We start from the raw sequence: 17,798 nt of genomic DNA, 5'->3' as shown, positions 1-17,798 counted from the left end.
TTTAAAGTTCTTTGAATAAAATCATGAAGTGGAAACTAATGCTGCTTACAGCTACCAAGATATAAAAGTAAAAAGCATTATCACATGAGTACAATGTCACAAGGACCTGTAAAGCTTTTAAACTACTTATTTTGTTTAAAATGCCTTTATTTTAATTAAGTTTTATTTTCTTTAATTGTTTAATAATGTTAAGTGCATTGTCATGTTCCAAAGCATCATTGTATTATAACTCTTCATTTCCAGTTATACTCCTCATGTTGCAGTTGCAAGTAATTTTGCAAAAATAAAGATTGCAATGAGTTGTCTGATTTTTTCAAGTTCAGTATTTACTCAGCTTTTCTGTATAATCACACCACCAAACTAATGTCAGTGCAAGCACTGGACAATAATTTAAATACATATCCAAAACATCTTGGGCAACTACAGACAAATTACTTCTATAGAGGAGCGGCTTCTTGGTTGCATATTAGATTCACAGCAACATCACCACATGTCATTTGTCAGTATAAAATGTTCAACCTGCAGGACCCAGTGGATGTCTTATATTTCTAGGAATTAAGAAACTCCTTTTGTTGCATTTTACCATAGAAGTATAGTAGCCTGTATGTTAACTGAGATTGTGAGGCATTGCAAGGTCAGTCTTTTATAATGTCATAGTGGGAGTTTCCAGCTTTGAAGTCAAATATCAGGGGCCACACATATCAAAAATTAAATGAAAAAAATCATGTTTGCATCAAACACTGTATAATTTGGTAGTGTATAAAGTAAGGACATTATTACCCAACCAGAAAGATCTCCTTCCTACAGTTTATTTAGAAAGTAACCAATGTGCTTAGGTATTTTAAACACGTTGATAGTGTTAAAACATGTTACACTCGAAGACAACTTTATTTTGTAGTGTAAATGGCAAACTGTATTACATGCTGCAGGTATAAAAAACATTAGTTGGCTAAATCCTAGTACATTAAATATGATTTTTATTATTTTATATGTTTATGGCAGGGTTTAGGATAACATAAAACCAACCGCTGTATTGTATTTCTTAAGATAACATTTTAGGCCATCTAGACCACAGATGAGAAGTTCTCAAAAAGTAGGCTTTATTGTCATCAGACATTTGTCTGGAACAGGGTGATAGGTCCACTTTAGGATTATGGCATCCACTGGGGAGTTTACTATAACACCAAGTTTGCAGTCATGTGCAAATTTGATCAGCAGCAATCCCTTAACATTAGCTTTGACCACTGAAAAGTAAGTGCTTTTATTTGTTAGACCATTTGTTATCCATTGAGTTATATAGTGGTTAACATTTACCTGGGATAATTTATCTATGATGCCTGAGTTTGATGTCAAATGACTGTATAATGACCAGATAAGCAATGTGCACTGATCTGCCCTCATCCATTGTTTCACTGACTTTTTTCTTTTGAAGAAATCAGTCTAGTTAAGTAAGAAAAACCTATTCTTCATGAATCCAAACTTAGTCAGGCCAAAAGCCTGTAGGTCACCTATATTTCTATTTTTTAGTTCCACAAAGATCCTTTCCACAGCCTTCCAGATGACGTTTGTCAGGCTTATGAGTCTTTAATTACCTGAGTCTGTTGTAGCCCCTGCATTGTGCAAGAGAATGGCTGTTAGTGTTCTCCATTTATCCAACACAAAGCCCATTTTAAGACTAATGTTGAATAGTCTCTGTAGAGTCTCTCACACTCCATGTTTCAGGCAAGCCAGTAGGTCATTTGGCATGTCATCTGACCCCATAAATGCAGTGTTTTTGGCCTTAGCTAGTGTCTTGAGAACTTGTTCTTGGAACACTGAAGGTGGAGGGGGGGGGTAGATGTGGGTATTTGACCTAAGAATATTGAAGTGGATGGAGGTGTAGTTGGACCTGAATTTGTCTGCTGCTTGTACATTGGCCATGTCCTCTCTGTCTGAGTATGTGAGATCATATTCATTAGCTCTGCACAGTGTTGTGCATTACTGTTGAGATTTCTAACATACTTAAAGAAGGTCTTGTGATTATCTTTCACATGGGTGGCTAGCTTTAACTCTCTGACTTTGGTTAATTTAATCAGGATTCAGAACTCCTTGCTTAGTTTAGCAAGCGTGTTAATGGCTTCCTGAGAGTTAGATTTATTTTTGCATGCAATGAGTATTTTTTATTACAGAGCCAGCTTATATGAGGGTTCCACCATGGTGGTATATTTTAGAATGTTGCATTGTATTTATTTATGAGAGGGACAGATACATCTATGCAACTATTTTAATGTGCATAAAACTTGGAAGTAAAGGATTCCACATAACAAATGGAACCATCAAGGTCGAAGAGGCTTTTGAATTTAGTCAGATAATCATTCAGTTTTAGTATATTAGCCTTTCCATAGTTCTCTGATTACTGAGGTATTGGATAGTGCTTCTGGCTTCAGTCTTAAGGTGAATGTGAATGAGCTATGGTCCAATTTGACTAGGGAGGAGGTTACAATAGGCAGGGAGCAGAGCTGTCTCATAATGGTAAGGACCAAGTCTAGGATTTTTATCTCCTCTTGTTTAGGTATGAATTAACTGGTCCATGGAGTTTGCATGTATGAATTTGTAAATCTCATGGCATCAATATTTGAATGTTCTTAAGAATCACAGTTGATAGTGTTATAGTTAAAGTCTGTTAGGAGAATGGTATTTGGCTTCATGCATGGAGACTCTATATTGTTAGGTAGGAGATGTGGGCTAAAGGAGATATAGAAGTGATCCTGTAGTTAGCTATATTATGATAAACTGTTTTGTTTAGAGTTAGTTAGATATAGTGGAATTCCAAGTCATTATTTTTTCTGTTGAGTCTGGAGGAGCAATTTTGTTTTAAGAATATAGAGACAATTCCACCTTTAGTGCCTACTTTTAATACAGTGGGCCTGTATGTGCAATAAGCATTGAAACACTCTCCTAATAGAGTGTTACCACTGTTTTTTAAAACAGGTCTGTGTGATGATGCACACATCTGCATTGTCCAGGGTACATAGTATTTCTAGGGTGCGGAGTTATTTTGTTAAAGCTCTGAGGACTGAGCAGCAATACCTTAATGTTATCCTGATACTATTTAATCATTTTAGAAGATTTGGAAGACTGGTGTTACCAAAAAAATACAAAATGAAGATAGACAAGGTTTTAGCTAATATACAGAAGTCTTGGATGGACAGGTGTAGGTCATTGCTGGCAAAGCAGTTTGGACTCTGTGCCATGTCTTCTGAGGATGATGTGTATTGCACCTTCTTAGAAATGTAGCACAATCTATATGAGTTGTTGAAGTCAATTATCTTTTGATTGTATCATCGTGTCATTCTTGGTGATGGTCAAATACTGCTGAAGGCCATGAAAATAGGGAAGATAGAGAGCATTTAATATCTTATGACAATGAAAGTGACATTCGATAAATTGACAGAGAACATTGTCAAGTTATTTTATTACAAGACAAAGCTAAAGTGAAATTACAAGTTGGATAAAGATAAGCTGATGAAGGATGAATTCTTGGAAGTTAGTGTAGTGGATATGAAGACGGTAAGAGGAGAATGGATTTTTTATTTAATAAGAATTTATTTACAGTCAGCTTTAATGTTGTCAGTAGTAATGCATTGAGATAGCTCACTATGATAAGATAAATGTGATGTATTGCAACATTGGAAACAGATATGCACTGAACAGAGATGTTTCTGTGTTTTTACCGAATTTTTTACATTAACTCATTACCTCAAGTACTGCTGTTTTGAGTATGTACCTTTAACTCCCAGCGGGTGTGGCTTCAGCCTTTAAAAAAATTAAGTTATCACCTTACAGTCTTAACTAATACTCATTGATAAAGATCAAATATGAAAGCAACTGTGTTTGCCATCTTGGATGCTTCAAGGTAAAGTATTCTGATACCTTGTATGTAACATGGTTTTGGAATTATTAATTCAAACAGGAACAAGCAATATTTGATGCCTAGAGGCACAGCAGAAGGTAACTGCAGAGATGCTTGGAGGTGCACTTGGCTGTAATGAGTTAATGGCACAAGATTAAAAAAAAAAATCAGATAACTTGAAGGTAAAAAATTAAATCTATAATACTAGATGTTGTGCCTAAGGTGAAATAGGTAGATATACAGAGAGAGAGAGAGAGAGAGAGAGATAGAAAAGAGGAATGGTCAGATCAGCTGGTCTATATTTGCAAGTAAAAGCATCACACAGGTTAGAAGATTAGGTATATATTCATTATTATAGAAGAATTTAAGGAGCGCGGTCCTTGATACTGCAACAAAGGGTACATCCATGTCAAATCATGCTATCACTCAGTGATGAACTGCAACTCTTCTCCATAATAGGGAATATAATTCTCCATAATAGGGAATATATTACACTTAGATTCATGTAAATTCATCTAAGGCAGTTTTGTCAAACACAAAAAAATGAAAACAGTTTGCAAAGACCAACTTCAGCAAACATTAAAAGATTTTTTTCAGGGGGCAAGCACTCCTGGCACCCCTCATTTCGGGAGACACCCTCCACACCCCTGAAATTCTATATACAAATTCCAAGGTCACAAGACAGTGAACAAAAAGGCAGTTTCTACCATTGATGTAAGGGGGGTTGGTAAACTGCTTTGATTTATTTGCATTCTCTGAAACTACCTTCAACAAGATGACATGCTCCCATCAACCATCACCAAGTTGAAATAAAACCACATTGACTCATTGAGGAAATGTGGCACTCACAGTTATCAGAGTAATGATGCTTTCAGGAAAAAAATGAAATGTGAAGTAAGAAATAAAGAGAAGTGAATTGAAAGTTGCACCTTTGGAGAAATGTGTTAGAGGTGCACCAGTTTCTGCTGACTTTCAGGCTTTCTTAAAAAGCTGTTGATGCTGTATATGAATTATATGAAAAATGAAAACTAATAACATATTATTATGACACTTGCAAACTTTGGAATGTATGGAAAGGAAGGGAATATGGACAGAAGTGGGGAATAACTAATAACAATGATCAACAGACAAGACTATTATATAGATGTTTTTAAATAATTCAAGAATATTAAAAATAAATGCTAATATTAAATACTGAAGATGTAGGTCTTCTAAGGTGAACAGTACACAACTCTCTTGACTGTACTAATATAAAACATGTTGGAAGATGGCATGCTTCTCATGCAGTACGATTTTTTCCAAATAAAAAAAAAAAGGAAAAAAGAAAGAAACAGAAACTTTGTGGAAGTTATTGGACATGACAACTGAGGCTGGGAGTAAATAGATTAGCTCTTTCACATATGGCTAAATCCATTATAGGCAATATATAGCCAATAGAGCCAAACATTAGGAGGCAATATAAAAGTGCATACAAAGGGCCAGTACTGACACTGTGAAATTAATGCAACAAATCATGAAAGCTTACACAATGAATGGACAGAAAAACAAGCTTTAGCTTCACTGGTCAGAAGCCTAAAGGTAGTATAATCTGGATTTTGAGAACTATAAAATGGACATGACTACATCAAAGTTCATCCTGTGAGTAGTGGGGAAGCATATTTCCTGTTGAGCCACTGACATTAATTTTTTAAGAGCCCTTTTTCAGCATAGGCCTGGTAGGCCTGGGGACAAAAGCTCTGTTATACACACATCATGCACATCATTTGCATTGTTTCATTTACATTCAGTTTCATTCATGAGCAACAGTTCCATTATTTGGACATCCTTGACATCAAGTAAATCATTCACAGTTTTGATTAAAAATAACAGTTACATGGCTTGTATATTAATCCTTTTTTAATAAATCACTCCTGTTGCTTAGTAGTTATCATGGATTACAAATGACATATGGTAAAATATTACACTAAAAAATACTTGTAAGTTTTATCTACAAAGCTATTTCACTGACAGGATATTTTAGTCTGTGCAAAATGCAGTAGTCATGCTATTGTATATGTTAAGAAATTGATGACATAGCTGAAGACACCCATTTCTGTAACACATACATAATGACAGCTGTTGCAGAGGGCTAAGGCTGGGAACTGTATTTCCTTTGATACAGGGTTTGATTCCCTCAGCTTCCATTTGCCTACTGTGTCACCTTGAACAAGTCATTTAACCAGACATAGCTCCCAGGTTGCTACTGAAAAGAGGACTTGTGTGTTCAGTGGGATAACCTGTTAAAAAATGGGTGCTATTATTGTTCATAACAGAGAAATATTCTAGAAAAAGGATTTCATAGGCAAATTAAAATATCTGTAATATGCAACATTTAATACATCATAACATGTTTAAAACTGGAAAACACACACACACACACACACACACACACACACACACACACACACACACACACACTATATATATATATATATATATATATATATATATATATATATATATATATATATATATATATATTAGTGATTATGTCACTATGCTTGGAAACTACAAACTTATTTTTTTTCAATCTGGAGTAACTGATATCTGTATAAAGTTTCAAGTGCTTAAAGAATTTATAAGAGTTCTATATACTTTTTGTCTATTTAAATCCTCTAATATTTTGTGCATTTCTGAAGTGGAAACATATATTAGCCATGCAGTCATTCATGGGGCATTACAGCCCTTTTTATTTTTGGAAGCTTTTTTTTTTCCCTTTTCATTTAAACTACTTAATTTATCAAAAGGTTCGTAACATTCCTTGTATTGTTGCATTCACATTTATTTTCAAGACAACCAAAGTTCATTTTTTCCTCCCACACAATTTATAGTTTGCCATATAAATTAGAAATCCTCTCTGCTTCCTCAATGTCTTCTTGTCTGACCAGGTCAACATTAATTTTAGATGATTTGATTCAATTTTTTTAAATACAATAGAATTTCAATGTGCAAATTTAAATGACAGTGCTTGTTGGGGTATTGCTAATTTTAAAAGGGGACTAGTCAAACATTCAAACATTGTTTACTAAGTTGCTTAGTTAGGTAGTACATATTAACAATGCTAATGGTCAAGGACATACTGACATGCAACCTACTACTACTTTAATTGACCTGCTAGTTTTTTTGAAGGAAAAAAAAAAGAAAAAAAGTGAAAAAAAAGAAAGGAAACATAGACAACATTCTTAGCTTTCCTGATCACCATATTATTGTACAGAAAAAAAGTAGATGGTCATTTTAACAGACTTTAACAGGCCTTGATCTTTTAAGTAGTACTAGTTTGCTTCATTGTATCTTGATGAGTTGGCTCCCTGATGGGCTAGTTACTTTTTTAACCATTGTAGCCTATGCTATCTTCCATAGCGGACAGAGCTCAGAATGTAAGAATGGGTCTCAATCTGAGGTCTGCAATCAGATAAATTGAATCAAATGTTGTTACTCACATGAGCATTTAAATGTATACCATCAGTCCTGACTGCATGATTATTTTCTGAAGCTTTAATATTCAACAGCAGAAAACAGAAGGCATCTAGAGTTACCTTTATCAGCAACTACCTACATATTCTCATTTCTATATACATAATGAAGTACTGAAGTGTAAAATTAATCATTCATTACAGTATGCAAAAAGACATTCTGAGACAAAAAAGTTTAGATGCTCATTATTTCTGACATGCTACTGACAACACAGTTTTTCCACAGCAGCTGTTGTTATAGCTGTTCTTACTCATGTAAATTTTGACCTGCAGGCAATGGCAAATACAGCTCTTTTTATGATACCTATAGGTGCAAACATTTTACTCTACTGGTATTTCACTAAATGACCAACTAGTTGCTCATGTGACTGCAACATCTGGGCAAAATATAAAATAAATAGTCTAGTTTAAGAAACAGTTCATGGATGAAATATAACGATGCCAAAACTATGCATTTTAGAGAACTTTTAATTATGTGAAGAGAGGTGGGCAAAATGTATTGACACAGGGAACAAAATATAGGATAATATGCATGTCAAAGAGGTAGAAAATCCTCAAAATCGATTTTCTTGTTTATGATGAGGTGAGTGACCCTTTCCCATAAAGACACTATGGCTGGATTCATTAACATCTACATTAAGTGTACACAAACTGTAGTCAAGATCATCCTTACCATATATTCTGTGCTGTCTAGTTACTTAGAAATATTACACTGTGTACAAGTAGTCTATATTTTGTGGTGACCTTTATTAATCCTCCTTAATATTTATTGCTGCAAGAAAATCAGTGGAAAACTAAAAGTAGAAGGAAGAAGGTGTGTGTGTGTGTGTGTGTGTGTGTGTGTGTGTGTGTGTGTGTGTGTGTGTGTGTGTGTGTGTGTGTGTGCGTGTCTGTTATGTTTTCATTGTCTGTTCACTCAAAATGGTGTACACTTAGTGTAGGTGTTAATGAATCCCAGGTTTATGTATTTTATTGTTGAAATAGGCATATATTTTGATTTCACAACTCATTAAATTTATATGCCCAGTACTTCCATATTTGTAAGATACTTGTTGAAAGTATCAAAACAGAAGGAAAAAACTAAGGATCATCTATTTTTAGAACATGTCTGAATAAACACTGGATAAAGATTAGTGGAAGTGCTTATATCAATGGTAAAAATATGGTTTCAGCAAAATTGTAGGATGTTTGTCACAGAGAAAGTGTCATTCAGGACTTTTAGTTATGTACTGTGGTGTGCTCACATTTGAAAGAAGCAGCCATGGTCCCTTGCTGTATGAAGAGTGCTCCCTTGCATTTAAATGCACTGATCTTTTAACTTTTAGGATGAGGGAAATGTTAATCAATAAAGCTGTATCAGTAGCACTAAAGGTTTGATAACACCAAATTATCCTTACATGCCTTACGCAGAGTACCTATGAAGAAGCTAGAAAATAAATTTTAAGAGGAGCACATAAACAACAATAAAACCAATAAATGCCACTACTCTAAAATAGTTAAAAACAACCATTTGACTCATGTATTGCTCCATATGAGGCATCCAAAATTTCAATGATTAGCCTCAGAATTTAAATGATTCAAATGATTGGTATATATGAGAGAAAAAAGGAGGAGCATTTGCTTTTAATTTGCTTTTATGACTGATGCTAAAACATTGGTTGAATTCCCTGGATTTTTATTAAAAGTAAAATATTTTATGTATATGTTTTGAACTTAACAAACTTGTTTTGTACGTAAAAAAACTGACCAAAATAAACTAGACTCCTGCTGTAACAGAATTCCTAAGTTTGTCACCAAACAACCCCACAGAGCACACCACTGTACTGCTCTCCAACAGCTCAGCTGGCTAGAACTTCCCAACCTATTATTACTAAAACAACTTTCACTTGCCCATAAAATCATATTCAACCCTACTGACTGCCCAGCTCTATCAAACATAGTCCAGCCAAACACAAACTGTAGACTCCACAGGTCATCCAACAAACTAATGCTAAAAGTAACCCAGTCTCACAACTATCACGGAAATTCCCTCTACTCCCATAAAAGAGCCAAAGATTGGAACACCCTTTCTCAACAGATAACTAAAAACCCCAACCTGTCCACATTTAAAACTACCCTGAAAGACTATTTAAATGATAATTGGCTATGCCCCTGTATTGCTCCCAAGTAATATTCTTCCTATTTTTTCCTACTCATCTCACACATGATAGCCCAAATAGTGCTCATCCCACAAAGGGCTATCCCACTATCTGTCTTTTCTTTATTAATCTTTGTTCCTTCAGATGACCTAACTTGTAAAACTACATAACCAAATTTGATCTTTCAGAAGTGACTCACCTTGTAAGCTTTCCCATGTTTTCTTCACCAAATCAACTGCTTTCCTGCACATGTAACTAAACAATCATAATCTAATTTCTTTGATTGTCTCTGCAACTGAGGCACTTTGACTTCTACAGCTGTTTTACATCTATGTTTTATTCTTGTCCTATGGCCTCAGCTGGACTAATGTATATATTTAAATGCTATGTTTTTTAACTGTATAATGCAAGTAATACTTAATGTGGAGCTTTTCTCCCTGGGTCTCTGCTAAAAACGGACCTGTGTCCAGTCGGACTCGCCCAGTCAACAAATGTAAATAAATGTCTTCACCTCTCTACTGTATGTATCATAATGATCTTCTCAGGCTCTCCATTCCACCTCCTCAAACTTCTTCAGCTGCTCTGCCTTTACTGCCCAGGTATCTGTACCATGCAGTAGCACTGGTCACATCACTGTTTTGTACATCTTCATTTTCAGCTTATTTGGCATTGTTCAGTCACACACTACCCCTGACACTAATTCCCATTTTGCTGTACCACCTCTGATTCTGTTACTAACCTCCTCACTCAGACTTTCCTTTGCCTCAGTCACTCATCCCAGCCAATGGTGGGTTATAATACAGGTTATTCAGGCAGCAGCCTGGGGCGCAAGGGTTTGGAAATAGCCATGGTTAGAAGTATCTGCAAAAGTGTAGAACACAAGCTAAACATATTAATAAATATTTGCTAGCACATAATAAAATGCTCATAACATACATATTTCTTAACTTGACAAATGTGTACACATGAATATGGCAAACACTTCCTGAGGTTAATTGTTTGAGCTGCACTTCATGACTTCCTGGAACATGTCTATTATTCTGTTATGAAAAGTGATATATGATGTATAGCTGTTAGGGAAGAACCTTAACTAAGAAAAGCAGCAAATAATGAACCACTCACCCATTCTGTTATTATTTTTTTATTTTACAGTTAGTCATACAGACCACAGAATTTGGTTACTTTTTGGAGAACAACCAGCAGAGCTAATCTGCAGTTACTGCAACTTTAGGCAACACCCACCCACCATCTGCTGCAACAGTAAGGTTTAGATCGATGAATCTTTCTTCTGTAATACAACAAATGACTATTTGATGGGAACTGGTGAATGTGATTTTATCTCATATTCTTAGTCTGATCCTCATGCAATTTCTGCTTTTCTGGCAAATTAGTAAAATTACAAAAAGTAAATAATGGCAGACATTTGATTCTCAGACTTCATATTGTTTGGAAAAGGCACTTAAACCACTTATTTTAAAAACTAAGTATAGAAAAAGCACAATATTTAAACTTTGTTACTGATTTTATGCCTTTTGTTCCCCATTACTTTTGGCTTTGTCCCTTACTCCTGAGCTAAACTAAGTTCTCATCCACAATCGGGGTTATGGAATGGACATTTTGAATGAAATAACGAAGTGGATGGTTTAAAGGAACTCCATAGGTTCATAGGTTCATAGGTAGGTGCTAGGCTATTGGCATTAGGGCCTATGTAAGCCTAGTCAAAAAGTTACCCTGGCTTTCATCACCCAAGAAAATTATTTTCCTGTGCCCCTGTTGAGCAGAGCCACAGAAGTGATCCCCGGGGTAGATTTCCTATCTCCCATCCAATCATCAAGATTTTTCTTGAAGAGTGCTAATGAAGAGCTTTGTTTGATATAAATATGTAGTTTGTTCCAGAGTATGGGAAGCCTCTGGGACAGGAATCTATCCCTCCAGCATGTTATGTTTATTGTGGTCACAAGGTTTAGGTCCCTAGAGTGTGTAGCTCAGAGGGATTGGGATTTCTTTATGTGGAGCATGTCCAACAGCTCTGGGATTGACATAGCTTTATACGTTAGGCAGAGATCACCTCTGAGTAGGCAATATGCAATGGAGTAAAGCTGAAGTTTTTGAGGCGGTCCACGTAGAGCATCTGTTTGAGGCTGGTAATCCTCTTTGTAAGGTATTTCTGATGCCTTTCCAGTTGTTGTAGATGCCTTCTGAGGTACATAGCAAAAGGGGTGTTGTACTCTATAATGGGTCTAATGACTGGCGAGTAGAGGGGAACAATGACCTCTTTTTTCTTGTATGAGAAACCTTTTGTGAGGAGGTGTGCCACGTAGAAGGATTTTCTGACTACTGTGGTGATGTGATTATTAAAGGAGAGACTACTGTCCACCTGTGTCCCAAAGTCTCTTCTCATACTTTTGGTGTTAAGTAGACTACCGCCTATGTGGTAGTTCATGGGTACAGAGTTTTTACCAAAGGGGATGACAATGCACTTTTTGGCATTGAGCTTGAGGCCATGTCTTTGACACCAGGCATCTGTCTCAGTGAGGCCCTTTTGTAAGATGTCCACATCATTAGACGTTTTGATTATGGCTCCTAGTTTGCAGTCATCTGCAAACTTCATTAGCCAAAGACCTTCTGTGTTAGCCTGTACTTCAGAGAAGTACATACCAAACAGAAGAGGACCCAGGACTGAACACTGTGGTACTCCACTTGTCACTGGCCTGATCTCGGATTTGGAGTCTGCTACTTTCACAGTGTGGGTTCTGTCATTGAGCCAGTTGGCAACCCATCTTGTGACATAGGGATTTATACCTAGTTTAGTGAGTTTATCTATAATTTCTGAGTGGGGGATGGTGTCAAAAGCCTTGGTGAGATGAGCTACTGTCTTGTAAAAATATGCTGAGTAATATTTGTATGTATACATTGTGTGACAAGCAGTGAGGTCAGGGGGTGAAGTTTGATCATAATCTGTCAGCTAGCAGTTTGTCTATTGCCTCCAGTTGAGTATTGGTAGTGCCATCTACAAATATGTGTGTGCATAGTTGTGTATTCCCCTTAAGATTTTATACTTACTTAAAGGATTTGTTACATCTCTGCCAAATATAACCTTGGGGATACATCATATGACACACAATGGAACTACTGATACAGTCCTATATTCCATCTAGTTCATGCCATTGCATCAGTTGCACATCATATGCATATATATTTAGCATTGGAAAGGTGTGTGTGAGAGCTCAGATACCATAAATGGTCACATTACAAATAAGATGGATGTGATACATGCAGAATAGTTAATGACACATATGCAGACAGTCACAAAATGCTGCTGGGCAACACCTGAATAATCCCCTTGTGAACAGTAACACAAATGTGCATACAATGAATTTGCCAATGTTGCAACTAAATAGGACGTGGTTATATGTTTGTGTATATAACAACATTCCAATATGAGGATGAACCAAGGCATATGTGCCCATATAATTAATATGTTGTAATGTTGTTATATGTCACACTCATGATGTTAGGTATACATATGTATACATGTGCCATTCTGCAAGTGTCACTGTGATGGTTGAATAAAAAATATGTAGAATGTTAATATACTCCACAACAAGAATGCATGCCTTACTAAAGCAACAGTATACATGGTATCATTCCATGTCAACAGTCCTCAAGAGGCATATTACTACAGCTGTTATAGAAGGAACATGTAATAAAATGTCAGCACTCTCCAGCAATACATTATCTCAAAACACAGATTGGACTACACTGCTATTGGGCTACTATACATCAAAAGCTCAACACAGCACAGGTGGATGGCAGCAATATTTCCTTGTGCAATATTTATAGGACTGTAGGACATTACTAGGCTAAGGGCCAACATTACATAAAATTCTAGCCATTACTATAGTATCTAAACCAAAATTGTCATATCCATTATGATGGTAGATAGTAGGGTTACATGCATATATGCTTATGTGTGGAATTATATTACATGCCACCTCTGTCCATATGTGACATATGTACCACCCCATGACAGAATTAACAATCACATATCCAGTGGTCCGCAGATGGCTTGCAGAGAGTCACAAAAGGGCTGTGTTTCATGATGTATGTTTGCATCTATGAGATAATGTCATCATTCATGGTTCTGCAGGAAGCATGTCATGATGCCAGAGGGAAATAGAGCATCTTAGATGCATGCCGTTATGTTAAAGGATCTCCTGAGTGTGATTCAAATGAAAATATATCAAAAAGATGATGTACTGGCAGCAGTCTACCACCAACCACACATACAACAGTTGAATGAGGTCAGATTTGAACATTTGGCCTGTGTAAGTACGCATACAAATTGGATTCCATACAATGCAACAGTAACACCAGCACAGATGCCCAAAATTACATTGGCACAGTTCACTTTATTGAGGATTACAGTGTCAGTGTATGCTGAGAAAATGTTGGGAGGAGTGTACAACATAGATGTGGATTTACATGTTGGTGTAAAATTGTCCACCCAATCATATTTGAAAAACGCACACAGTCTGCTGTGAAATTAAAATGACACACACTAGAGAACACAGTAGTTAATGCTCATGCTAACACAGATACCTAAGTATAATACTGTCAGAGCAAACTTTAGAGGGAATTGCATCCTAAGTGTCTGTTTATAATAAGAAGTGGACAGGAGCACATGCCATAGCTGTAGTCTCACATGCAGTGTTAACATTTGTTTCAAAGACTGACAGGAGAATAAACATAGACACACAAGTTGATCACAGTGAAAGAAAACCCTCTATCTATCTAGCTACAGAACACAGTACTTAACATAAGTGCCACAGCACAAGTCTGGCAGTCACTGTGTCAGACAACAGTTTATAGCAGATGACATTATCAATATCTTGCAGAAGATGGTAGAACAAGTGTCTCAAGTGCTGTTCTAAATTGTCTCCAAAATGTCAACTAACTGTATACAAAGTAATCAAAAACAAGAAATTCACTGCTAGCCAACCAAGTGAATGCTCCGTGACTACACTTCTATAAAACTAAAATATCAACAATGGTAAAAACGGAGCAAAAGCGGAAATATATAGTATTCAGTTCTAGTTTATTCTTCAATAAAAACAAAGAAAATGTTTTCTTTGTTTTTATTGAAGAATAAACTAGAACTGAATACTATATATTTCCGCTTTTGCTCCGTTTTTACCATTGTTGATATTTTAACTGTATACAAACACCAGTTGACTGGAGTAAGACTAGAACCACTACCTAACTATCTACAAAACATCTCACTTAATGCAAGTTCCACAGCACAAGTCTGAGCTTTGCACTATCAGACAACACTTTATAGCAGATGACATCATCATCATTGTCTAGTGTGAAGAAGGCGGTAGTAGGAGTGTTTCACATGCTGTTCTAAAATGGTCTCCAGAATTTGAAGTAACTGAAAATAAACACACACACCCACACACACACACACACACACACACACACACACACACACACACACACACACACACACACCCACACACATCAAACAGCAGTTGAATGCAGTGAGACTAAAATCCCTACCTAGCTATCTACAGAACACACTACTTAATGCAAGCACCACAGCACAAAATTTGACTCTCATATTGTCAGACAACACTTTATAGTAGATGACAAAGTCTGGTAAGAAGAAGATGGTAGTAGTAGTATCGCAAATGTTGTTCTTAAATGGTTTCCAGAACAGGAACTAACTGAACACAAGCACACCTGTTGACATCAGTGAGACTAGACCCTCAACATAGATATCTACAAAACACAGTACTTAACTCAAGTGCCACAGCACAGGTCAAACTAGCATATTGTCAGACAGCACTTTATAATAGATGACATCATCAGTGTATGTTGGGAGAGCTGTATGAACTTGCTGTGTAGTCACATATGAATGTAAAACTTTTTTCTCAATGAGACCTGAGTGATGTCTGTAGGACACAGACTCATGCTGTTTGGACTATGCACACACACACACACACACACACACACACACACACACACACACACACACACACACACACACACACACACACACACACACACACACACACACACACACACACACACACACACACACACACACACACACACACACACACACACACACACACACACACACACACACACACACACACACACATGAACAAGTTGACTGCAGTGAGATGAGGTCCCTTACCTAGATATCTACACTAGCTACAAAATACAGTGCTTAATGCAAGTACAACGGCAAACATCTGACTGTAATAATGCCAAATAATTCTTTATAGAAGATGACACGATCAGTGTCTAGTGAGAAGAAGATGGTAGCAGGAGTGTGCCATATGCTGCTTTAAAATAGTCTCCAGAAGAGTTAACCCAAACACACACAGACATACCAGTTGGCCACAGTGAGATTAGATCCCCTGCTTAACTAGTTATAAAAGCTAGTGAACACAGTACTTAATGCAAGTGCCATGGCACAAGGCTGACTTCAACACTGTCGCAGAATACTTTATAACAGATGACTTCATCATTGTATGTTGGGAAAAAGATGATTGGAGGGCTGTCTGAACTTGCTATGTAATCATGTATGAATGTAAAACTTTTTCTCAGTGAGATCTATGTGATGTCACTAGGGCACAGACTTGTCTTCTTCTGACTACGCACATGCACACAAGTTGATTGCAGTGAGATTACAACCTTAGCATAACTAGTTGCACGGCTAGTTGCAGCTCTCTCTTCTCTTTATATTGTGTTCATTCTTCCCTTACCTCTGCTGTAATCTCAGACATGCAGTCTATAGTACAATGTGTATCATTCTACGTTAACTGTATGATAAAAATAAATAACAGTGAAAACATTGCATAGCACAGTCTGGAGAGTTGGCTATTGAACAATAACTGATAAATGTATTCTGTGTTGTTTGATTTAAAAGCTTGATGAAGTTAGTTCCACACTTTGGAAGTCCATCCTCAATGACACACCCACTCCAGGGTAGGTTGCCTGAATTGATGTTGTATTTTCCTTCTCTCTCACACTCATCATTCACAGTTGTAAATCATTAGTAACTAACAATGTTGTAGAGCCTACACTATGTTTACATTTGCTACGCAAAGTTAAAACTTTGGTGTTTAGCAATTCTAATGAGTTCACACCTCATTTGCTTATTCACCATGCTCAGAGGGCTTAATCTAAACCATAAAAAGGTAGCAATGTAGCTAGGGAACTTGAAGTTTGGTATTTTTTGAAGGTGATCTATTTGTAGAAAAGGCTTCTAATTTGGATAAGGTATGTTTGTATTATTCAAGTACATTATAGATTTTGAAAATGTTACAAATCTATTTACATATCCAGGGGAAAATGTAGGTTTTATCTGTATGCACGTCTTATATTTCACTGCTGGCATAGGCATTTTAGCCAGGCATTTATATTTCACAGATAGGTTATAAACTTTCATCACAAGTATTGTTTTTAATTTTTTTTGGTTTGACAGTATTCTATGCTATTAGAGGAAAATGTAATGTATGTGTCACTGACACAGGCCTCATGCTTCTGAAATGGCCCAAGGGCACCTCCAGGGAAGTTTTGGGCATAGTGAGAAGTGAATGCCAATCATATACTGACTTTTTTGTTGCACATATGTACACATCCTGGTAGTTGTGTAGAAATCATATATACAATTAATTCTGTGGTATTCCTTGGTTTGTACAAACCATCATCTGTTTGTTGTTTTGGGGTGGAGAACCTCCTAATATTTTGTGTTGCAAAATCAAAAGTGTGTTTCAAGTGTTTTTCTGTTGAAAATGTGTATGGATCCAGATATTTCAGTGGAAAACATGATACATTACTTAAGTGGTATTCCTTGGTTTAGACAAACCTTGATTTGTGGCTGAGGGGGTGGTGAGACAACCACATAACGTTCGGTTTTACTAAATTAAAACTTGTGTTTCTAGTGCTTAATGCTGACAAATATGTATGTAAGCAAGACATTTGTTATGTGATATTTATGTGTTCTATCATTATGTGCTTTATATCACATAGAATTATGGCACTCAAGCCTACAAATCCATGTAAACTCCCCTTTCAGTGACTCTGAAAATGAAGTAATATTCATGCTTTCAGGTACCATGGAGTCTTTCTGCTTGAGATAGAACATGAGGATATGGCTGCCAGAATTCAGAATTGGAACCAGTTATTGAATAATGCCAATGCAGTAGGAGGTTGCCAAAGGATTTATGAACATCTGTG

The sequence above is a fragment of the Protopterus annectens genome, chromosome 2.part2 (genome assembly GCF_019279795.1).
Source record: "Protopterus annectens isolate FY-2018-M chromosome 2.part2, PAN1.0, whole genome shotgun sequence".
Taxonomy (NCBI): domain Eukaryota; kingdom Metazoa; phylum Chordata; order Ceratodontiformes; family Protopteridae; genus Protopterus; species Protopterus annectens.
The sequence above is the reverse complement of the archived record's forward strand: the minus strand, read 5'-3'. Positions refer to the sequence as shown.